The sequence below is a fragment of the Nicotiana sylvestris genome, chromosome 3, assembly GCF_000393655.2.
Source record: "Nicotiana sylvestris chromosome 3, ASM39365v2, whole genome shotgun sequence".
Lineage (NCBI taxonomy): Eukaryota > Viridiplantae > Streptophyta > Magnoliopsida > Solanales > Solanaceae > Nicotiana > Nicotiana sylvestris.
The window spans coordinates 22,682,311-22,708,372 of record NC_091059.1 but is presented as its reverse complement, the minus strand read 5'-3'; positions in this window follow the sequence as shown (position 1 = coordinate 22,708,372).

Below are 26,062 nucleotides of genomic sequence, written 5' to 3'. Positions count from 1 at the left end.
GAGGTTGAGCTCTGCCTCCCATTTTGTTCGAAACTAAGCACTATCCCAAGCACTATTTATTTCACTTTTCTTACGGGCTAAGCTCTGCCTTTCAATTTGCAAGATTAAGCTCTGTCTTGTCTGCATCGTGCTACTGCATCTTTCATGGGTTGAAATATTGCCAACTCATCCGAAGGCGTCATCGTTCGGAGGCACCATCTTCATAGCCCGAGAATACCATGTCATGGCCTGAGGATCTCTTTCAATCTTTTGCACATCATTATTCAAAGGCATCATGGTTCGGAGGCACCATCCTCATAGCCCGAGAGCATCATTTCATGGCCTGCGAATCCTTTATCATACACTTCATCACCCAGGACATCATGGTCTAAATACGTCATCCTAAGCGTCCAAAGACAACATTCGTAGTCCAACGGGAAGTGCATCATGCTTAAATTTATGCACAGAATACGCTTGTATTATTTCATTGCAGGTAAACCGGCGAGCAACGGTCATCCTGGCAGGAGCGATCCCGCTCCAGTCCCCGCAGCCATATTAAGCCTTATCATCCCAGTAAACCTGCCACGCACCCCACCCTCGATATTGCATCCGTTCTTGAAATCGCTTCATCGGTATACTCCGCCGGTGGATCCTGAACTACATACGACCTGATTCCTAAAAAATTAGAGATATTTAGGAAGCTCAAAAGCGAGGGTGCGGCCAAAATCTTCTTCAAACCGTTTCACTCGGTCAAAATTGGCCATCATATCTTTACACGACAACTCTTTCATCCTTCCCGGGTAAAGAGGGGCAGTTGTTGATACCTAATTTTTCCCTATATATTTTCAATATGCAAAATACTTTCAAAATAGCATACATATGCATATGTAAGCATGTCAAAATATTTTATTATTTTTTCATAATTTTGTAAGGTTTTTAAATCGATTTATTTCCCCTTTTCATCCATAAAATTCCAATAATTATGTCCAAAATTATTATTTTTAATGATTCATTTTTTGGATTTTTATATTTATTCCAAAATATGGCTAAGGTAATTTTTACATATTTGTATAATTTTATTTAGTATTTTTTAAAGCTAATTGCATTAATTGCAATATTAGCCATTTTAAGGTTTAATTGTGTTTTATATTCATAAAATTAAGCCCTATATTTTTAAATTGTTATTTACATGTTGTGAACCATTTTAGCACTTTCAATTATTTTCATAAATTTATTTACTATTTTTTTATAATTTAAAGGGGAAAATTGGCTATTTAAATAATAGCCCATTTGTATTTCAATTCTAGCCTAAATTGAACCCCAATTCCCCAACCCCAATTTAATTAAACCCGACCCTAACCCAATTTTAACCCTACCCAAACCCAAATTCCTCACTTACCCTTTTAATCTAGGCCGTTGATCATTCAGATCAACTACCATTGTTACCTCTTACCTTAATTAATCCCAAACGACCCCCCAAACCCTCTGTTTTGTTATAATCTGCCGCCTTAGAATCCCCCTCTCCTCTCAATTCTCTCTGCAACCTCACATAAACCCTAGCTGCCGCCACCCAATTCCACCCTAATTCCTTATAATCCCTACCTAATCCATGGACTCCCATGGCTGCTTGAGAGGTGTATCAGTCTCCTATGGATCCTGGGTCTTTGTTTCCATGATTTCATGGCCATATCTCAAAGAGATCTGGTCCAGTCCTTGCTCAACCGCTATCTCTAGTTTTTTTCCGGCCACCTTTGACCGTTCGAGTCAGATCCAAAACTTTTCTAGCTAGATCGGTAACTTTCAAAGTCTTTCTCACTTTTTCGGGGTTCTATGAAATCCTAGCTTTAAGGTCTTTTGATTTTCTTTCAGATCTATCTTAGATCTGTGCTTATTATGAACTTTTTAAGTGTTTTCTCGAAGGTTCTTCAATTTTCTTTCAAAATGACTCTTCATGTTTCAACGATTAGGGTTTCTTAAAACTCTTTTTAAAGATCTCTCCTTCGATTTTCAGTATCGTTTATGATTGTACTATGTTTAAAATGATTTGTTCATGTTGTTCTTCTACCTATTTCATCGTGTTAAAACCCTAGGGGTTTCTGGTTTTATCTGAGTGCTGAAACTGCCTTTGTTTGTTTTGCATGTATACTGATTTTGATTGAATTCTTTGTGTGTGAATCCTTTTTCCTTGTTCAACTTATCTGATTCTGAGTTCTTACCATTTTTTAAACTCGACTATTGTTGAAGCCCTAATTTCTTAAAAGGGTTTTCCTCACTTATTACTATGAGTTTGAAGATCTTTACTTGTTTCTAACTTTCTTACCTGTTAGTTTGGTTCTCTGCACTTTGGTTCTATGTGACTATTTGACTACTGTGCTTCGAATAGGTTTCTTTTACTACTGAATCCTAGCTTACCCCTGATGCTACTGTATGTTTGTGTTGTTCCTTTTGGCAATATGATTGGCCTTGCATGCTTGACACTCTTGTTCATCCTTCTCTATTTATAAGGCAAAGTGAAGAATCATGTTTCTTTCTTGATTGATCTTGATTTCCTCAATATTACGACTGATTGCAAAAGGGTTCCCTCATAAACTCTAATTTTACTCATCTGTTTAAAATTATTTAATTCCCCTCCTTTAATTACAGTGATGTTTTACCTTGCTGAATCCTTTCCCAAAACTAAGCATACTTTGTATTTAGACTCAATTATTTACTTCATACTTTTATTGCTCCCTTATATGACAATAATCAATCTGTCTCAAACTGATTTCTTTCCTTAATTAACACTGTTAGTATCCGTTTGAGCAGTAATCCCTTGATTAAAGAGGAGTACTTGTGTTAATTGATTCTGATTGTGGTTATTTCCATGTTTGTATTGAAACTTTACTGGTTACCTTATTCTTCACTCGTTTTCAAAACTATAAATACCCTACCTTCTCTTCTTTCAAACACACGAACAATTGAGTTCAAACACACACACTTATACTCAAAACTCTCTCTTTCTTTACTACTACTTGTGCTACTCCTTTGTCTAGCCGGCTGAAATGTGGAATCCTTCTTACTTTTCCTTTATGCACTTTGCTTCTCCACTAGTATGTCCTAGTTAATTTTTTAAAGTCTCAACAACAACATGTTTCTTTAATTGTTCCAATCTCTCTCATTCTTATCTACTTCTGCCTGTGGTTCTGCAGTCAAGTTACTTTACCAACATGTTATAATGTATCCCCTTCCACTTTAATGCATTCCCCTATGTGCGTTTTAAAGCATGCTCTGTCAGTCACTTCTTGTGTACTTACTGTCCTATGAATCCCAAACTCCCATATCCCCTTTATGTGTTTGTGTTCTTTTGGCTGGTTTGTGGCCATGCCAGCATCAGCTATTGCTGTGCATGTCCAAACCAGACCCCTGCCGGGGTCATGTGCTTACAAACATGTGTATTCCCAAAATCCCTTACCCCCTTGAATAACTACTGATTCTGTGTAGTTTTGAGTTATACTACTACAAAATGATTTCAATCACCTCTGTCACTAATTGCTTTCAAAATAGACTATCAGTCCAGCTTTTTAAATAAATCTCTTTCAACATGTGTTCTGCACTTCCACTATATTCTTAGAATCTAGGTTTTTCTCCTCTTGTGTGAGCCTTGCGTGGGAAACTTTGACACACCCAGGTATGAGAAAGGCTTTGAACTATTGGCATTAAAGTGGTTCATTACATAACTCAGAGAGGAAGTCAAGATCAGGCTTCTTTTGGTTGTAATTTCTTGTTTCTGCACTTCCTTTGTAATTCAATCATTTGGGTTGTAATAACTTGTATACAGTATCGGGGTGATTAGTGAAAAGGGTGGGTAGTTGTATATTGTGGGTAAATTGGGTAGATAACATGCCTATACGGTCTATTTTGATTCAAATATGGTCTGTTAGATAATATTCCTATAGGATCTGCTCTGGTTTAAAATGAATTCTGCATGCTTTACTTTCACACAATTAGAAACCGTGTCTATAGGATCTAAATGACTTTAATAATAGTGATCATGCCTATTGTGTTAAGATTATCTTTATGATTAGATAGCATGCCTTTAAGGTGTAAAGTAATTGAAGTTCAGATTTCATTACAGTATGTATTCATATTTGTTTCCCTTAGAATCATTCTTATAAGTCCAAAGTCAACTTTTAATACTTAGATATCATGCCTATAGGATCTAAATAGCTATAATAGAAATCATGTCTATAGAACTTAAAACCAGTTTAGTTGGAGAAGCTGTTTAGTTCACGTTGTTTATTCTGAATTGGATTAGTTAATTAATCTGCCGCTTCTTTAATAAGTTTTCAAACACTGCCTTAAGTTAATACCGTTAGAAAGCATGTCTATAGGATCTCAAGTTGTCCGTTTTAAATCAATCACTGCTCTACTGCATTCCTAATCAATATAAATATCATGCTCATAGGACATCACTATTACGCCTAGGCAAGCCTTAGGTAATTACTCGAATAAAACTGGAACTGCCTTTGTTTAATTACCAACTGCTACAACCAGCAGGCAGGCCTGATTCGGAATTCTTTTCTGAGTTATATAATGAACCTGGTTCTAACACAAACCCTACTTTAGGATTTTTAAAATTCAGACCTTAACTGTGTTTAAGTCATGCTATTTGTATGTATTGTTTTCGGAGGTATACATGAGCCTTCTAATTGTTTATATGTTCCCCCTCTAAATGCAGTCCTACTTGTTTTTGTATGTTGCCTAGCCTTTTTACTTTTAAACCTAAATGTCAGCCTAAAACCTCCCTCTTATAGGAATAGTAGTCCTAAATTTCTCCGGGATTGATAGGAATGGGACAGGTAACAGCATGCAGTAGAGGTCGAGACCAATCCGCGCGTTAGTACCTTCATGGGGTGGGAAGGGTAGATATGGATATGATGACCGGTGTGCTAATACCACGTGTATCCCCTCTTCTGAGGAGTGTCATACCAGGTATTGCATTGAGGTGATCCATATTACAAACAAACCTAGGACCCCCTTTTATTTTTTACGAGCATATTTAGCCTGTAACTCTTTTCAAAACCCTTTTAAATCGTTTTTTCCAAGCGTTGGTGTATTTAAACTTAAATCCCCTATTACTCGAGCCTTTATTTGTTTACTTGCTAATTGTACAAATTCACAAAAACTATCTGGCCGGGAACCACACTAGTGGATCCTGAGGGGTGCCTAACACCTTCCCCTTGGGATACTTTTAAGCCGTTACCCTATCTCTGGTTATCAAACATAGTTGTAGTTAAATCTTATAGGTTCCCTAACGCACCTTCAAATCGTTAGGTGGCGACTCTTCAAATACCCAATTCCCAAAAAGGAAATGGGTCATTACGCCCCATGAATGTCGAGACCCGGACTCCAATCCGATGGGAAGGAAAAAGGGGGCGCGACACCAGGCATCGCGAATGTGATGGACAACTCGTGAACACGTTGAGTACAACCTATGCCACCATAGATACACTTCACGATCACATTCATCCTCACGTGAATGTAATGAATTGCAAAACATCAGAAATCAACAACTCTATAACGTGAAGAAATGGCCCGTAGCCCATCCGAAGCATACCCCAGGGCCCCGAGACCCTGTCCAAACATATCAATAAGTTCCATAACATAACATGCATCTGCTCGAGGCCTCAAATCACAACAAACAAAATAAAAAATACGAATCACACTCAATTCAAGCCCAATGAACTAATGAACTTTCAACTTATATAACTCGCGCTTAATCATATCAAATCAACCCAGAATGAACTAAGATTTTACATGTAAGTCCCAAATGACAAATTGAAGCTATACCAATTCACGAAATCACAATTCGAATCTGATATCATTAAAGCCAACTCCCGGTCAAATCCCTCAACATTCTAAACCTTCAATTTTTCAAATTTTGCCAAAATGCATCAAATAAACTACGGACATCCAAATCCAAATTCGGACATAAGCCTAAGTCCAATATCTCCATACGAAGCTATTAAAATCATCAAAATACCATTCTAGAGTAGTCTACACAAAAGTCAAACTCAGGTCAACTCTTGCCATTTATGCTTCTAAAACAAGAATCATTCTTCCAAATAAATCCCGAATCATCCGACAACTGAACCCGACCACACATGTAAGTTATATACACAATACGAAGCTACTCGAGACCTTAAGCCACCGAACAGGATACTAATTCTCAAAACGACCGGTCGGATTATTACACATATATTCTCAAGCCATATAGTTATAAGTATCAAGAAGAAAGTACTCAGCGCAAATGCTTTAGATCTAAGCCCCGATATAAACCATGTAAACAACATAAACACTCAAGTTCTTTCCATTCAATTATCAGTTTAAAAAAATCATTTTTTTTGCATTTTCCATTAGACTTTAAACCCTCAAGAAAACTATCAAGGAAGTCCATCGTTAGAAAAAGTCCAAACTTTTTTTGAAAATTCTACCTAAAATAAACTACTACCCGGTTCAAAGAGTCATCTCTTGAAAAAGGACTGTGGCCATTAGAAAAATCAAGGGGGATTATTTCTACCTAATTATTTTGATTTTTGATATTTTTGTAACACACATAAAATAGTACAACTAAAATAGCATAGGAAATTACCCAAACAGTCTCGTCACCCCACACTTAAAATTGTACATTGTCCTCAATGTATACCATAAATACAAGAATGTAAGAGAAACTCTTTGGTAGGCCAAAGGCCGAAATATTAATAGCTCATGTGTTACTCAGACTTATCTTAGACTTGGTTCTTTGTGCGGGCACCCCACACTTAGTTCTAACCCTCTCACTTGCTTTTACTTCCTTCCAATGGCTTTGCTTCCCATTTTGCTAGAAAATAAAAAATGATACTACAAAAACAATACAATAAAAAATTTTAAAAAGAAATTTAAAATAAAAAAAAAGCAGTAAAGTCTGGTTTCCTCCCAATAAGTGCCCGATTTAACATCGCGATATGACGTGAATTACTTTCTACCTCCACCTCGAGTTTATGAATCGAACCCAAAGTTTTAATTCATGCTTATGATTGTGCTCTTGGGGCGGTACCAATTCTTACGAGCCAAAAATTAAATAAATTCTCATGCACGTTTTAGCTCTCGACCGAGAAATGTCACCTTGCCTAGACGACCTTGAAAATTTCAAAATACAAGGCTCATCTACCTCTTCCCTTGACTCCTGTTTATACTCATAAGGATCAATTCTCATTTCACCATCCGAACATAATATAAAGAAGTGCTTGGAATGAGTCACAACACACTCAAATACTTGAACTTCAATAGTTTCAGCCTCCTCGATACAAATTATACTAGAGTCAACCTAATTAGTTTCCTCAATGTCCTTGTCTGATTGTAGTATCATTTAATCAACATTGACATCATAAAATTCTAACTGGTTAGAGTGTTGGTGTTCGACTCTGGACCCCTACATTTATACCTCAATTTATGTCTCTAATGCACACTGCTCGTGACTACTATCCATAATATTAACTTGTTGAACATTAAAAGTTTCAACTAGTTGACTTATTTGAGCCTCCAAGTTGCGAATAGTTGCCTCTTGCCTTTGTATCTGCAATTGTGTCTCATTATTGTTTTCCACAAGAGACCTTAGCATATCCTTGATCTCTTCCAAGTCATCATATGAAAATATATGTAATATGTGTGGTGGTCAAGATGGTCACTTTTATGGTTGTGCTTACATATCTTATCCTCCATAAAAGTGACCATCTTGACCACCACACATATTACACATATTTTCGTACATAACATTGAGTTAGTGTACATCACTCGCTCCCGGAAATATTTTGATAATTTTGCTATGGGTGGTTTCCTTCATAATATGTACAAGAATCAAAAGTAGAATTACAAATAGCTAAACCCTTATAATTTCAAGATGTATGTTTCTCAAATCAACAAGTGGAATAAAATAAAATTAAAAATAAAACAAAATAAAAGTTCAAACTTGAAAAATATATACAGCTACAACTACACCATTAGTTCCCCGGCAACAACGCTAAAATTTGATTACGCCCAACTCTAGTCCTAATAGGATAAGCAGTCGCTGCAAATATATTCCGGTCTAAGAGTCCGGAGTCAAATCCCACAGAGAAATAAGGTTTCACTATAACTGTTCAATATCGCTAAGAAGACAAGCCCGAATAAATTCCTAAGTTGTAAAGATTGTGATTCTTATTTTAAACTAATTAACTAAAAAATTAAAATTTTAATTAACAACTAGGGACACTAAGGGTTGGAGACAAGATTAAGGAGGCCTAGAGTTATGATTTTTTCAATTGTCGGAATACTTCCTGCTACGCCTTCTATAATTTTCCTAAGTATTCTCTACTGATCGTAAGCAATTCATGTGTCGTAATTCTCTTTGAAGCAACTATAATAATTTACTAGACGTATTCGCTCGAACTATGCTAGTTGACTTTATCTTAACGTTCATTATGACCACGTCAAGGCTTGTTATTCCTAAACCCGCCTTTAAACTCGCTGTATTGATTTCTCATATACGTTAGGAGTGACATTATTTGAGAACCACCTAAATATGTACCATTTCTCAAGCAATACATAATACATAGGCACAGTCAATTGATGATCATTCAATCAACTGAAATAAACACGTAGTTAAACAAGTAGAGAAATTCAAAGGCTAAATTATATTAAAACGTAACAAGAATTAATCCTCCAAAAGGTTCCATCAAAACTCTAGATAATAAATTATCTACTCATAATAGTATGTAAAATTACAGTACTAAAAGTCTTAACCAACACTAAAAAATAGGAAGAAGAAGGGGAAAAACTCGTTGAATCTTCCTCCTTGCTGCTTACATATTCTCGCCTCCTTGGGTGTTTTCTTACCCTAAAGTAGTATCGCCCCCCTCAAAAAGACGTTTTATGATGTATTTATATCAATTAGGATTTGTATGGAGCGGCCTTGAACTCTTCTATTTCGAGAAGGAGAAGTTGAGTCACGTACTGGAGGTTGGTGCAATGCCCGACCCCTAGGCAAGCTCCCAACTTTTTTTCTTCTTTGTTTCTTTTCCGTGATGGGGGTTGGTGCCAAAGTGCCATACTTGTTTTGATTCACTTCCTAGGCCATTTTGCGCCTACCATTCATGCAATGCATCAATTATGGCACTCTCCCAGCTCTTACCTCTCAACTTCTTTTTGCATTAAATCATCCGATTTTCGCCAAATTTTATCCAAACTCATTCCTACATACAATAAACAAATAATGAGCATATTTCACATTTATAAGCACGTGATCTCCCGCAATTCACATAAAATATAATATGCAAACATACTAAAAAATATGCACTTTTATCATTTATCAAGAAACAAAATAAATAGTAAATAATAAAATCTTGAAAGAATGAGTGGATAATAACCTAACAAAATGCCCAACCCATTAGTTAAATTACTATTTATTCATTCTTCCCTTCACCTTAGAAGATAGAGATTCCATCTCCATATGTAATGTTCTCACTTTTAGCCAAAGGAATCATTCAATGTATAAATTAATATATTCACTCAAAAGCTCAAGCATTTCCAGTGTAACTTGAAAAAACTAAAAATATTGAAAGAATGAATACTAATTTAACTAATACTCAACCCATTACAGAGATTAACCAACACAAAAATCAAGTTCTTTGATTTGTTTGAAAAAACATGGCATAAAATATGACAATATGATATTTAACAATAATGACAATAATACAGGAGTGAGTAGAATTAGATTCTCTCTATGAAATTTTCAATCGTTCAAACACTTCAAACGCGGCCTTATTTTGAAAAAAATTGTCATTATTTTGGTAATTCCGTTATTAATAGAAAAAGAAATAGAATAATTAATTTAATGGAGCCAAGAAAATTTGGAGCCGTTACTCATCGCTATCATAAAATACATCAATTTTAGTGTAAGCCACATTTATTGCCTAATAACTTTTTACTAAGACCGTACTTATCGTTATTGAAAAGAAAACTATTTTTATGCATTGATGCCCAAACCAAGAAATGGATGATTAAAAAGTTTTTTTTTTTTTTTTTTTTAAAAAAAAGAAGGAATTCTTTCAGTACGTATACTCTTCGGGAGAAAAATTCCACAGTTTATGGATGGAAAGTTCTCTTAAAAAGAGTCTTGATACAATGTTGGACATAAAAATTTCTGGAAGGGATTGAAAAAAGTGCTTTACTGTGTTTGGGTTCTGAGCCACTCATACATACTCCCTTCGGTTTAAAATAAGTTATTTTTTGGCCTTTTTCTTGTGGTCCAAAATAAGTGATTTTTCTAGATTTCAAGAATGAATTAATTATTTTTTTCCTACATTGTCCTTGGAGTAAATAGTGTTGGAATATGTGTTAGGAGTGTTTATGTGAGATAGTAAAGGTTAATATGGTCAATTCCATTGCTAATTAATGCTAAAAAGTGAATTTCTTAATCTGTGTGAAACATCCAAAAAATCACTTATTTTGGACCGGAGAAAATATATATTTAAAGATTACCAATATTTTGTTTCGTCACTTACAAGTTAGAGCTTCCCCCAGTTCGAGAATCCATCAACTACCCCGACGCACTTAGATACACCTCAACAAATTCTCTAGGACCAACCTATAAACAAACTTTGCACGCTGACCACATCCCCACACTCTCCAATGAACTCAATCTTTGTCACCTCGATCTATCCGATAAATTCCCAATTGACCCATCCCAGGACAATTTCATCCCACTCACAGTAGCAGATAAATCGAGACTACACTCTCCTTGGCAATACAAAAAGTCTTTGGGCGAAATATTAGCCATTTAACCCTACAGCAAAAGCTCACAACGTTATGGAACCCCACAGAAAAATTATCTCTTATAGATTTGGGTAATGACTTCTTCCTTATTAAATTCCAAAAGGAAGAAAACATAACTAATAGCCTGTTTGGCCAAAAATTGAGATGTTTGGCCAAACTTTTGAAAGGAAAAAAGTGTTTTTGAGGAGAAGCAGAAACAGTTTTGGAGAAGCAGAAAAAAATAGCTTCTCTCCAAAAGCACTTTTCTGAGAAGCATTTTTGAGAAAAATACACTTAGAAACAGTTTTCAAAAGCTTGGCCAAACACTAATTACTGCTCAAAAGTATTTTTCTAATTAATTAGTCAATCACAAACTACTTCTCACCAAAATCACTTTTTTAAAAGCACTTTTTTTAAAAGTACTTTTGAGAAAAGTACTTCTCAAAATAAGCTGATTTTAGAAGCTTGGCCAAACGGGCTATAAAGCTTTGCATGAGGGACCATGGTTTGTCCTAAGCCACATCTTATCTGTGCGCAAATGGGAAACTAAGTTCATTGCATATAATAATCAACTTACCTACTCAGCCATATGAAGTCGTCTTCCTGAGTTGCCCACTGAGTTCTACGATTTTGAAGTCCTTAGCAAAGTAGGTAGTAAAATCGGCAAACTACTTAAGGTGGATGCTTGTACCTCATTAAACACTGGGGCTGTTATGCAAGAATTTATGTTGAAGTACCTATTGAACAACCTCATACTTCCCATGTATATATTGGCACCCATAAACAACAAATCATATATGAAGGCATTAATATGCTTTGTATCCAATGTGGACGTTTAGGCCACACCACAAGAAACTGTCCTTTTCTTTACCCTCACTCTCCCACCCATATACCACCCCATAAAGACACATTCAATAAGCCATTAGACGCAACTCCCAGTGAATCTGAATGGAAAACTGTAACTTTCACACGCAGGAAAGGGAAACAACGATTGGATACAAACACAACAAATGCCACCATCCAATAATTGCAATCACAACCACGACGAGGCCCACACACTTCACAGCCGGTAAGACGGTGCACACAGATGGACCTACAGATACGTCCACCAACTTGCTATCTCCTAGACTTAATAAACCACAAGCACATTCTTCCAAATATGACCCTCAAGCTCTAATTAAAACTAATAAGTTTACTTCACTAGAAAATATTGAAGCAAATTTGGACTATGCTACTAATCCAATTGTAGCTACTGAGTTGAACCATTCAGACCAAACAGTACAACAATTTCCCAAGGCCCAAGCCCAAGACACTCATGCTAACTTGGACAATTCGTCCAGAACCAATGACACACTGCAACCAAATCAACTCCTCAACCAACACGTTTCCTATATGAATAGTATTGTTTTTGCCACTAATCCTTCTCCTAACCATTCCACACTGATCCCACCTCTTTCTTCGACCAATCACAAGCTAGCTCACACTCGTTCCCAATCTTCTAAGGCTAGCCCATCATCACCCCCTACTAGTAATGATAGCATAACAATACTAGCCAAGCCCGTGGAACTCAACACATTACCACTGCCTCAATCTCAACATCCATACACAACTTCACACTCAAGCCCACGCGCAAAGCCTATCACTCTAATACCAGAAGCCCCCTCAGTGATCTTACCGCATCCAACAACTACTACTCAACATACAAATAATACCACATTGACCACTGCACTCATTCCCACTTATCAACACAATCTCCACTCAATTCTTTCATACTCCAATACAAATAATGTAACGTTACAACCAAGCCAACCCAACTCATCGCATGCACAATCACAGACCATCTCTACTACCGTATTGTCCTCTCAACATCCATCATCTACTATCCAACAACATGCAGAATCACATTCCACCTCCACAAACTTACCCAATCATTTACAACTCCCAAGCTCCCAACCATTACAACCCACCACGATCTTGCCTCGAAATGGGTTTCCAAAACTATGCCCTCACCTTCTTCATGATGATCAACAACCAAGAAGTGATCATCAAAATCCAGAACCCTCTGGACAAGGAACAAATAGTGACAGAGGGCATGAAGTTAGCGATGGAAACCTATAGTCAATATCAGTGGGCAATGCCATAAGCACCATTGTGGACATCGACCCAAGCTCCTCTCATGCAATATCACTTTTGGAATGCTCCTCAAGCATATCCACCTTACAACCACCCACAAAACTATCCGACCTATCCTTTTACCCACCATACCAATCTACAATTCCTTGGATTCACTAGGAATTCTTCATGCATGCACCAACCCCACCCACCTCACCGATGAGCCCCTTCGAATCATTAACCCCATAATCTAGTTCGATGACCAACAATCTTCCCAGTCCAAGCGCACAAGAAAACCTCAAACCCAAGAAATAGCGGCTATCATGGAGGAGATGAGGAAAACTAGCACAGAGCCAATATGGCTAAAACATTGTCATATCTCTATCCTCAAAGAGCAGTACGAAAAAAAACTGCTCATCACTTGCCCACCAAAAATGACAGAGTGCTCAATCAAGCTGAGACCCACCGTCAACCCAGAGGTGGGGAAATTTGAGATCATTCTCACTCCCACTCTTCAAACTCCGACTCAAGCAGTCAATGTAGGCGAACCCCACTTGGAGTACCATCAGAATCTCTAGCCTTAAACTCCCCAATAGTTGATCCATAAATATTGTCATTTGGAACTGTCTAGGTGCTCAGCCACCCGACTTTCGACGTAACTTTAGAAGCACGCTCAACTACTACAAGCCCACTTTGGTTGATCTACTTGAAACTCACTTAGCTGAACATGCCAACCTTATGGAAGATTTTGGTTTTTCAAATTTCTCACAAGCTCCTACCCAAGGCCAAGTAGGGGAAATTATTATACTTTGGAATGCAGATCATGTCACAGTAAACAACATGCAGTTACCAATAAAGAGGTTCATTGCATGGTGGAAGTATATCCTAAACCTAAACCTTTTTTATTCTCTACTATCTATGCCAGCCCTAATCTCATGCATAGGAAGCTCCTCTGACAAAATTTAAAATGTATAGCTAACACTTATTTGGGCCCTTGATTGTTAGGGGGTGATTTTAATGAGATCATCTTTACTTCAGAAAAATTTGAGGGACGGGTAATTAATATTGTACGGGCTAACTTGATGCTAGAATGTTTTAATTTTTGCAACTTAATTGACCTAGGTTATAGGGGTAGTCGTTACACTTGGACTAACAAAATGAGTCAGGGGCTATGATTCTAGAACGATTAGATAAAGTGGTAGCTAATTTTGATTGGTTAAAATTACATCCGGAAGCCTTCATAAAGCACTTGTCGTATACCTACTCAGATTACTGCTCGTTGTAATTGATGCTCGAACAAGCAGCACCACCTAGGGCTCACATCTTTAGATTTGAAACCATTTGGTTGTCTCATCCAAAATTTAACTCTCTTATTCAAAACAAATGGCTTCAACATCAAGAACTTCTAAAAGCCATAAATAATTTTACAATATCAATTCATGAATGGAACCATATTACTTTTGGTAACATATTCATCCAAAAGAAGCAATTGCTTGCAAGACTTAATGAACTACAAGCCTCCCCTCATTACCCAACTAGTCAGTTTCTACAAAACCTAGAGCAAGAACTAATTGTAAAATTTAACCATATTCTTAAGCTTGAGGAAGAGCTTTAGAAACTAAAATCAAGAATCTCTTGGTTACAAGATGGCGGCACTAATATTAAATTTTGCCACTTATCTACTCTTAAAAGGAGACGTCGCAATCGTATCCTAGCAATAAAGGATAACTCAAATGAATAGATTTATGATACAAATTAGATAAAAGAGACTTTCCGGTCCTTTTATCTAAGTTTGTATACCATATACCACCTAAGCTCTCCAAGATCATTCACCAAATCTACTCTATTTTCTTTAAACCAGGGGATTAGGATTCACTAAAGGGACCTCTCCAGGATTCAGAAATCCTTTTTACTCTCAAATCCTTTAAACCACTAAAATCACCTAGCCCAGATGGTTTACACCCTCTATTCTTCCAAAAATTTTGGAATTACGTGGGCCTTCAGTCATTCAGTTTTGCCATAACATTTTCCAAAAAAACAAGATTCCACCAGAAATAAATGAAACTTTTATTTGTTTAATTTCACAAACACAAAGCCCTATTGTCACGACTCCGGTTCACCTTCCGTGAGCCATCGTGATGGCACCTAGTTCCCTACAACTAGGTAAGCCTAATAATGCGGAAAACAACCAATTTGCGGAATAAAATAATTTTAAACAGAAATAGAGTAGTAAAACATCATTTAAAAGTGTCATTCGACATACATGACATTAACTCTCAAAAACTAATACATATTCCCAAAACCCACAAACCCATGAATCACAAGCTAAGGATACTACATAGTGCTCTAACTCCAGAATAGTCTACAATAAAGTAAATACAGAAGGGCGATAACTACAATGAGAGAGTGGAGAGAGACTTCTCGGTCTGCGGACGCGGAAGATATACCTCGAAGTCTCCGAAGGGTCGTCTCGCCTCAAGGATGGTAAGTCTGAGTCAAAGTAACTGGATCTGCAAATGAAAAACATGCGCAAAAAGGGCATGAGTACACCACAGCGGTACTCAGTAAGTGCCAAGCCTAACCTCGATCGGGTAGTGACGAGGAAGATCAGGGCCCTACTGAGGTTAAATAAAATATAAAGTTCGACAGTATAGAATAGAACGGTGTAATTAAGTAAAACAGTAAAAGTAACACAGGATATAGAGGACAACAACAACTATTATAGAGGTAAGTAAACACAGAAAGAAATGCGGCTCAGCACCAAAATAACAATCATAGATCTCCTCGAATACCGTCCTGCAGTCCCAAATATACATATCCAATGGATCTCCTGGGATTCCGTCCCATAGTCCAACTCATAGTGCGCGGAGATCTACCGAAATCCCGTTCTGTAATTCCAAAAATAAATACCTAGTACTGGGGGAATCTACCGGGTGCATTCCCATAGTTCCATATAACTATGCAGGGGGATCTACCAGAATCCCACATCCGTAGTCCCAAATATAAACAGACAAGGGGGAGCTACCAGAATCTCACATCCGTAGTCCCAATGTAAATGCACAGCAGCAGCAGGAAGATATTCAGAAATGCCAAATTTCATATTAAGGCAAACAAGTAATTTTAGCCTAGCATGCTGCATAGAATTCAGGTAAGGCAGTTTGAGCAAATATAGCAATTAAATCACTTAGACATGCTTTTCTAAGCTAACAACAGGCTTAATAGTGCAAGTAGTAAAAATAGGAAAGGAAACATACTAATAATTACTTATAAAAAATCGGATTTCCAACAATTAGCACAAGTACGCACTCGTCACATCACGTACAAGGCATATCAATTACCAAATATACCAAATTCTAAGGGAAAAGTCCCACACACAAGGTTAGGCAAGCCACTTACCTCGAACCAGCTCAAATTAATCTGAAACCACTCTTGTCACGAGTACTCGAATCCAACTGGCCCAAATCTATTCAATTAAATTTTATAATGTAAATAACTCTTCAAGTAAATGATTCTACAAAAAAATTCTAAGCTAATATGCGAAATTAGGTAAAATGACCAAAATGCCCCTCGGGTCCAGGTCTCGGGATTAGGTAAAATTTATATTTCCAGAATTCTCACACTCTCACGAGTTCAGTCATACCAAAAGTACCAAAATCGGACCTCAAATGGTCCTTCAAATCATCACTCAAAGGCCTCTAATTAGTCAAGCCCTAACCCACAAATTACCACTAATTTTTCTTAATTCTTCATGCTTGAATTGATAAAAATCATTCCAATAACGAGTTTAGGGACCAAAGACCTTACCCCAATGAATTCCTCCGAAAATCTCCCTTTAAAAGTGCTCCCCAAGCTTCTTCTCAGTTGAAAAGAGGTGAAAATGGCTAAATTTCGCGAAGGCAATAATTTATATGTTTCAGCCCAGTTGTTCCGTTTCTGCGGCCCTGGGACCGCATCTGCGGTCCTACTTCTGCGAGGACATGGTCACATCTATGACTTTTCACTTAAAGCCCAGCTTCCGCACATGCGGTTAACTCTTCGTAGATATGGGAGCGCTTCTGCGGTCCCTCCTGGCTTCTCCTTTTTCCGCTTCTGCAATCTCTCCGCTGCTTCTGCGGCTCCGCACCTGCAGAACCCAACTGCAGTTGCGGTTATGACGGATACCAGCAGTTGAAGCTGTAACTCCAAACTCCAAATCCTTCCATCAACCATCCTAAAACATCCCGAGGCCCCCCTGGGACCCCAACCAAAAGCACAAACAAGTCTAATAACACTGTCCAAACTTATACCAATCCTTAAAACACCTAAAACTACATTGAAACAACGAATCAACCACGGATTCAAGCCTAAGAACTCCAAAACTCTAAAAATACGCTTTCGATCAAAAAGTCTATCAAACCTCGTCCGAATGACCTAAAATTTTGCATACACATCACATTTAACACTACGAAGCTACTCCAACTTCCGGAATTCTATTTTGACCCTCGGATCAAAATCTCACTATCTAACCGGAAACTTCAAAAATTTGACTTTCGGCATTCCAAGACTAAAATAGCTACGGACCCCCAAAACACAGTCCGATCATGCCCCTAAGCCCGAAATCACCCAACGGAACTAACGGAACCATCGGAATTCCATTCTGAGGTTGTCCTCATGTCGTTCTGACTACGGTCAGCTTTCCAATACTTAAGCTCTCATTTAGTCACTAAGTGTCCCAAAACTCTCTGAAACTTAAAACCGAACATCCCGACAAATGAAAATAGCAGAAATAAACACGGGGTAAGCAGTTAATAAGGGATCAGGGCATTAATTCTTAAGACGACCGGTCGGGTCGTCACATCCTCCTACACTTAAATATTTGTTCGTCCTTGAACGAGCATAGAGACATATTTGTAGTGAAAAGATGAGGGTAACGACTGCACATATCCTGTTCGGTCTCCTAGATCGCCTCATCGACCGACTGACCTCGCCACTGAACCTTTACTGATGCAATGTTCCTTGACCTCAGCTTTCTAAATGCCTGTCCAATATTGCCACTGGTTCCTCAACATAGGATAGATCCTTGTCCAACTGGACTGAAATGAAATCCAAAACGTGCAACGTATCACCATGATACCTCCGGAGCATCGAAACATGAAATACCAGATGAACTCTTGCCAAGCTGGGAGGTAAAGCAAGGTCATAAGCAACCTCCCTAACACGCCTCAATACCTCAAAAGGGCCAATAAAACTCGAACTCAACTTCCCTTTCTTCCCAAATCTCATAACGCCCTTCATAGGCGAAACCCGAAGCAGAACCCGCTCTCCAACCATATAGGAAATATCACGAACTTTCCGATCCGCGTAACTCTTCTATCTGGACTGGGCTGTATGGAGTGTATCCTGAATCACCTTAACCTTCTCCAAGGCATCCTGAACCAAGTCTGTGTCCAACAATCTAGCCTCACCCGGCTCAAACCAACCCACCGAGGATATATACCGCCTACCATATAAAGCCTCGTACGGTGCCATCTGAATGCTGGACTGATAGTTGTTGTTGTAGGCAAACTCTGCCAATGGCAAGAACTGATCCCAAGACCCTCCAAAATCAATCACACACGCACGAAGCATATCCTCAAGAATTTGAATAGTGCGTTCGGACTGCCCATCCGTCTGAGGGTGAAATGATGTACTCAACTCCACCCGAGTATCCAACTTATGTTGAATGACTCTCTAGAATCGTGATGTGAACTGAATATCTCTATCTGAAATAATGGAAACTGGAATACCATGTAGACGAACAATCTCTCGGATATAGATCTCTGCCAAACGCTCCAAAGAATAAGTAGTACACACAGGAATAAAGTGAGCGGACTTGGTCGGCCGATCCACATTCACCCAAATAGCATCGAACTTTCTCAAAGTCCGTAGGAGCCCAACTACAAAGTCCATGGTGATCCGCTCCCACTTCCACTCCGGAATCTTTATCTGCTGAAGCAATCCACCGGGTCTCTGGTGCTCATGCTTCACTTGCTGATAGTTGAGGCACCAAGCTACAAATCCAGCTATATCTTCTTCATCCGCCTCCACCAGTAGTGCTGCCTTAAATCCTGATACATCTTCGCGGCACCCGGATGAATAGAATATCGCGAGCTACGGGCTCCTCCAGAATCAACTCCCAAAGCCCATCAACATTGGGTGCACAGATCCGACCTTGCATCCTCAGTACCCCATCATCACCAATAGTCATATTTCTGGCATCACCATGCTGAACTTTGTCCTTGAGGACAAGAAAATGAGGGTCATCATACTGACGCTCCCTGATACGATCAAATAAGAAAGACCTAGAAACCACGCAAGCTAGAACCCGACTGGGCTCCGAAAGATCCAATCTCACAAACTGGATGGCTAAGGCCTGAACATCCATCGCCATAGGCCTTTCCGATGCTGGTAAATAAGCCATACTCCCCAAACTCTCTGCCCGACAGCTCAATGCATCGGCCACCACATTGGTCTTGCTCGGGTGATACAAAATAGCGATATCATTGTCCTTCAACTCAAGAGGAGCCATACGATACGGAGAAATAGAAATGGGCTGAGTGTCCGGCAGTAGATCAATGCCGAAATCAATATCTCTATCAGGCGGCATGCCCGGAAGATCAGCTAGAAACACATCAGGAAAATCCTGTACTACTAGGACTGAATCAACTGATGGGGTATCAATATTGACATCTCTAACATAAGCTAAATATGCGTCACACCCCTTCTCAACCATACACTGAGCTTTAAGAAAAAAAAATAACTCTACTGGGAGTGTGATCTAAAGTGGCCCTCCACTCAACACGCGGCATACCTGGCATAGCCAGCATCACGGTTTTGGCCTGACAATCAAGAATAGCATAATGGGGCGACAACCACTCCATGCCCAAGATAATATCAAAATCTACCATGCTCACCAACAATAAATTAGCTCTGATCTCAAAACCACTAAGAGTAACCAAACACGACCGATAAACACGGTCCACAATAAAAGAATCTCCCACAAGAGTAAAAACATAAACAGGGGAACTCAAAGAATCCCAAGGTACACCCAAATGCAGAGCAAAATAAGAAGATACATAAGTGTAAGTGGAGCCTGGATCGAATAGAACCGATGCATCTTTGTGACAAACCAGTATAATACCTATGATGACAGAATCGGAGGCAACAACCTTGGTACGGGTAGGAAGGGCATAGTATCTGGCCTGGCCTCCCCCTCTAGGGCGACCTTTACTTCCCCCACCTCCACCTCTAGCTGGCTGAGGAAGTGGGGTAGCATCTAGAGCTGTAACCATAGCCTGAGAACTCTGCGGGGCACGCTGTGATTGAGAAGTCTACGAAGGTGTACCCCTCCCAAGTCTGGGGCAATCCCTCTCTATATGGCATGTTTCACCACACTCAAAACAAGCTCTAGGAGGACATGGCGGCTATGACTGGATCGGGCCAGGTCTGTTGGACTAACCTCTGAAAGCACCCCGCACAGGAGGCGCTCTAGAAACAAGAGGTGTATAATAAGGCTCTTGAGGCCTAGGAGGAGCTGGAATACCACTGGCTACTAGAAGAGCTGAATGAATAGGGAGACTCAATTCTCCTAGCAATGCTCACCACCTACTGATAAGAAATATCCATCTCTAACTCACGAGCTATGCTAGACCTAATGTTGGAAATAAGGCCCTCAATAAACCGGTGAACCCTCTCGCGAATAGTAGAAACTAAGGCTGGTGCATGCATAGACAAACTAGTGTAACAGACAGCATACTCTGAGACAGTCATAGCACCCTAGCGCAAATGCTCATACTCTGCGCGCCATGCGTCCCTGAGGCTTTGAGGAACATACTCTCTCAGGAAAAGATCTGAAAACTGAGTCCAAGTCAGTGAAGCAACCTCATCTGGACTGTCTAACTCATAGGTGCCCCACTACTCATAGGCGGCTCCTCGAAGCTGGAAGGTAGTGAAGGAAACCCCGCTCGATTCAAATATACCCATGGTACGGAGAATGCTATAACACTCATCTAGAAATCCTAGAGCATCATCTGATGCTAGACCACTGAATACATGAGGCTTGTACTTCTTGAACCTCTAAAGCCTCAGCTGCTCATCTTCGGAAGCCGCTATCCTGTCCTCGGGTTAATCTCGGACTGCATGTTGTACATGAATAATCTCAAGGACTTGCTCAACATGCACTCGCTGCTCAGGAGTGCGGGCGGCGGGAGTCTATGCTCCTCCCCCGGCCTGAGATATAGCTGCAGCAAGGGGAAGCAACCCTGCCTGAGCCAAAGTGGTGTACATGCTCATGAACTGTGCCAGAGTATCCTGAAGTGCTGGAGTAGTAGTAGCAATAGGTGTATCAGGTGTCTAGGCTCCGACTGGATCTATTGGTGGTACCTCAGTGGCAGCTTCCGCAGGTGCTCTAGCTGCACCACGTGCGCGTCCTCGGCCTCTACCTCGGCCCCGACCTCTAACGGCTACAGTAGGGGGCGCGGGTGCCTGATCATCTCGAGTAGCGCGTGTCCTCACCATTTATGAGAGCGAATAGAATACAAAAGTTTAGAATTATGATGTCAAAATATCGCACGACAAGGAAATCAAATGAAGTGGAAATTTTCCTAATAGTTACATAGCCTCTCGTAGATAAGTACAGATGTCTCCGTACCGATCAGCTAGACTCTAATAAACCGGCTTGTGATCCATGACTCCTATGAACCTAGAGCTCTAATACCAACTTGTCACAACCCCAGTTAGCCCTCCGTGAACTGTCATGACCGCACCTAGTTCCCTACAACTAGTTAAGCCTAATAATGCGGAAAACAACCAATTTGCGGAATAAAATAATTTTAAACAGAAATAGAGTAATAAAACAGCATTTAAAAATGCCGCTTAGCATACAAAACATTAACTCTCAAAAACTAATACATATTCTCAAAACCCGAAAACCCATGAATCACAAGCTAAGGATACTACATAGCGCTCTAACTCCAGAATAGTCTAAAACAAAGTAAATACAGAAGGGCGGTAACTACAATGAGAGAATGGAGAGAGACTCCTCAATCTGCGGATGCGGCAGATATATCTCGAAGTCTCCGAAGGGTCGCCTCACCTCAAGGATGGTAAGTCTGAGTCGAAGTACCAGGATCTGCATATGAAAAACATGCGCAAAAAGGGCATGAGTACACCATAACGGTACACATTAAGTGCCAAGCCTAACCTCGATCGGGTAGTGATAAGGAAGATCAGGGCCCTACTGAGGTTAAATAAAATATAAAGTTCAACAATGTAGAACAGAACAGTGTAATTAAGTAAAGCAGTAAAAGTAACACAGGATATAGAGGACAGCAACAACTATTACAGAGGCAAGTAAACACAGAAAGAAATGTGGCTCAGCACCAAAATAACAATCGAGGATCTCCTAGGATACCGTCCTGTAGTCCCAAATATACATATCAAATGGATCTTCCGGGATCTCGTCCCGTAGTCCAACTCATAGTGCACAGGGATCTACCAGAATCTCGTTCCTTAGTCCCAAATATAATTACCCAGTACTGAAGGAATCTACCAGGTGTACTGCCGTAGTTCTATATAACTGTGCAGAGGGATCTACCGGAATCCTACATCCGTAGTCCCAAATGTAAACAGACAAGGGGGGAACTACTAGAATCCCACATCCATAGTCCCAAATGTAAACAGACAAGAGGGAGCTACCGGAATCCCACATCTGTAGTCCCAATGTAAATGCACAGCAGCAACAGGAAGATATTCAGAAATGTCAAATTTCATATTAAGGCAAACAAGTAATTTTAGCCTAGCATGCTGCACAAAATTTAGGTAAGGCAGTTTGAGCAAATACAATAATTAAAACACTTAGACATGCTTTCCTAAGCTAACAACAGGCTTAATAGTGCAAGTAGTAAAAATAGAAAAGGAAACATACTAATAATTACTTATAAAAAACCGGATTTCCAATAATTAGCACAAGTACACACTCCTCACCTCACGTACAAGGCATCTCAATTACCAAATATACCAAATCCTAAGGAGAAAGTCCCTCACAAAAGGTTAGGCAAGCCACTTACCTCGAACCAGCTCAAATCAATCTAAAATCACGCTCTTGCCACGAGTACTCGAGTCCAAATGGCCCAAAGCTATTCAATTAAATTTTATAATATAAATAACACTTCAAGTAACTGATTCTACAATGAAATTCTAAGCTAATACGCGAAATTAGGTCAAACGACCAAAATGTCCCTCGGGCCCACGTCTCAGAATCATGTAAAATTTACATTTCCAGAATTCTCACACTCTCACGAGTTCAGTCATACCAAAAGTACCTAAATTGGACCTCAAATGGTTCCTCAAATCATCATTCAAAGGCCTCTAATTAGTCAAGCCCTAACCCACAAATTACCACTGATTTTTATTAATTTTTCATGCTTGAATTGATAAAAATCATTCCAATAACGAGTTTAGGGACCAAAGATCTTACCCCAATGAATTCCTCCGAAAATCCCCCTTGAAAAGTGCTCCCCAAGCTTCTTCCCGTTTGAAAAGAGGTGAAAAATGGCTAATTTTCGTGAAGGCAAGAATTTATATGTTTCTGCCCAGTTATTCCGCTTATGCGGCCCTGGGACCGCATCTGCAGTCCCGCTTCTACGAGGACATGGTCGCATATGCGACTTTTCACTTATAGCCCAGCTTCTGTACCTACGGTTAACTCTTCGCAGATAAAGGGTCACTTCTGCGGTCTGGCTTCTCCCTTTTCTACTTCTGCGATCTCTCTGCCACTTCTGCTGCTCCGCACCTATGGAACCCAACCGCAGGTGCGGTTATGACAGATACCAGCAGCTGAAGCTGCAACTCCAAACTCCAAATCCTTCCGTTAACCATCCGAAAACATCCCAAGGCTCCCCTGGGAACCCAACCAAAAGCACAAATAAGTCTAATAACACTGTCCAAACTTATACCAATCCTTAAAACACCTAAAACAACATCGAAACAACGAATCAACCACAGATTCAAGCCTAAGAACTCCAAAACTCTAAAAATACGTGTTCGATCAAAAAGTCTATCAAAACTCTTCTGAATGACCTGAAATTTTGCACACACATCACATTCAATACTACGGAGCTACTCCAACTTTTGGAATTTCATTCCGACCCTCGGATCAAAATCTCACTATCAAACCGGAAACTTCAAAATTCGATTTTCGGCATTCCAAGCCTAAATTAGCTACGGACCCCTAAAACACAGTCCGATCATGCCCCTAATCCTGAAATTACCCAATGGAGCTAACAGAACCATCAGAACTCCATTCCGAGGTCATCTTCATGTTGTTCTGACTACGGTCAACTTTCTAACCCTTAAGCTCTCATTTAGGGACTATGTGTCCCAAAACTCTCCGAACCTCAAAACTGAACATCCCGACAAATCAAAATAGCAGAAATAAATATGGGAAAAATAATTAATAGGGGATCGGGACGTTAATTCTTAAGACGACTGGTTGGGTCGTCACAACTATATCCCCGTCTCAATTCTTGCCTATCAGTCTTTGTAATACTATTTATAAGTTGATTACAAAAATCATAGTTAATAGAATCAAGCCCATAATCCATAAGCTCATTTACCCTTCACAATCAGCTTTCCAATGAAATAGGAGGGATTCAGATAATACAATCATATTTCAAGAAATACTCCATCATTTCAACACCTCTAAAGCCAAATGCCCCAAAATGATGATTAAAATCGAATTTGATCGATTAGAATGGAGTTTTATCTGTCATACTCTGATTCACTTTAACTTTCCTCCTCCTCTAATAGAGCTAATTATGTCCTGTGTTACATCAAGTACCACATTCATCCTCCTTAATAGTAGCCCTACATAGGCTTTCAAATCCTCGCGAGGTATTAGGAAAGGTGACCCACTCTCTCCATACTTGTTCATACTATGCATGGAAATGTTCTCAGAAAGCATAAATTTGGTTGGTGATTACCAATCATGGGACCCCATATATTTAACTAAACATGCTCCGCCAATCTCCTATTTTTTTTTGCAGATGACATTATCTTGACGGCAATGATAAATACACATACTCGTCACTCTATCATAGTTCATATAAACTACTTCACTTCTTTATCCGGCCAGTAGATAAATTTTCAGAAATCAAATATTTTCTTCTCTAAATTATGCCCATCGGATATCAAGCTTTTTGTCACTACTTCTTTTAATATGCCAGAGGGCCGAAAACTTGGCAAATACTTAGGATTTTCACTTTTGGAATCCAAACCATCAAAGAGAGACTTTCAATTCCTCCTAGACAATTTTAGAACTCGATTGGCGGGATGGACAACAATTTTTTTAAGCATGGCGGGTAGGACTACTCTTATTAAGGCAACCTTAAATTCAATCCCAAATCATGTCATGCAAATCACATATCTGCCAATTCAAATACTTAACCAGCTAGAACGTTATCAAGGAAATTTTTAATGGGGCACCACACCACAGAAAAGAAAATTACATTTGGTCCGCTAGGACAAAGTCACCACATCCAAACTTGAAGGGGGATTGGGTATTCAAAGATTAAAAGAAAAAATCAATCCTTCCTAGGTGGTGCAGTTTGGAGACTATTCCACAATCCATCCTCTTTATGGGGATCACTTTTACTCTCCAAATACATATACCCTAAACATCGCCAACTTTGTAAACCACCTACAACAACAACAACCCAGTGTAATCCCACTAGTGGGGTCTGGGGAGGGTAGTGTGTACGCAGACCTTACCCCTACCCCGAAGGAGTAGAGAGGCTGTTTTCGAAAGACCCTCGGCTCAATAAGACAAAAGGATAAAAGAAAACAATATTAGTAACACCACAGAACAATATGAAAGAAATACACACACACACACACACACACATATATATATATATATATGAAAAATAAGAACAACATGAAATCAAGAGGTATGATACCAAGCAAAAGCAAAATAGTATCCTTACCAAACTAGTCCCCCAAGGTTATGACATAAGACAATACTCAGCTACCTCCTAGCCTACAACCTTAATACTCGACCTCCACATATTCCTATCAAGTGCCATGTCCTCGAAAATCTGAAGCATCGCCATATCCTGCCTAATCACCTCCCCCCAATACTTTTTAG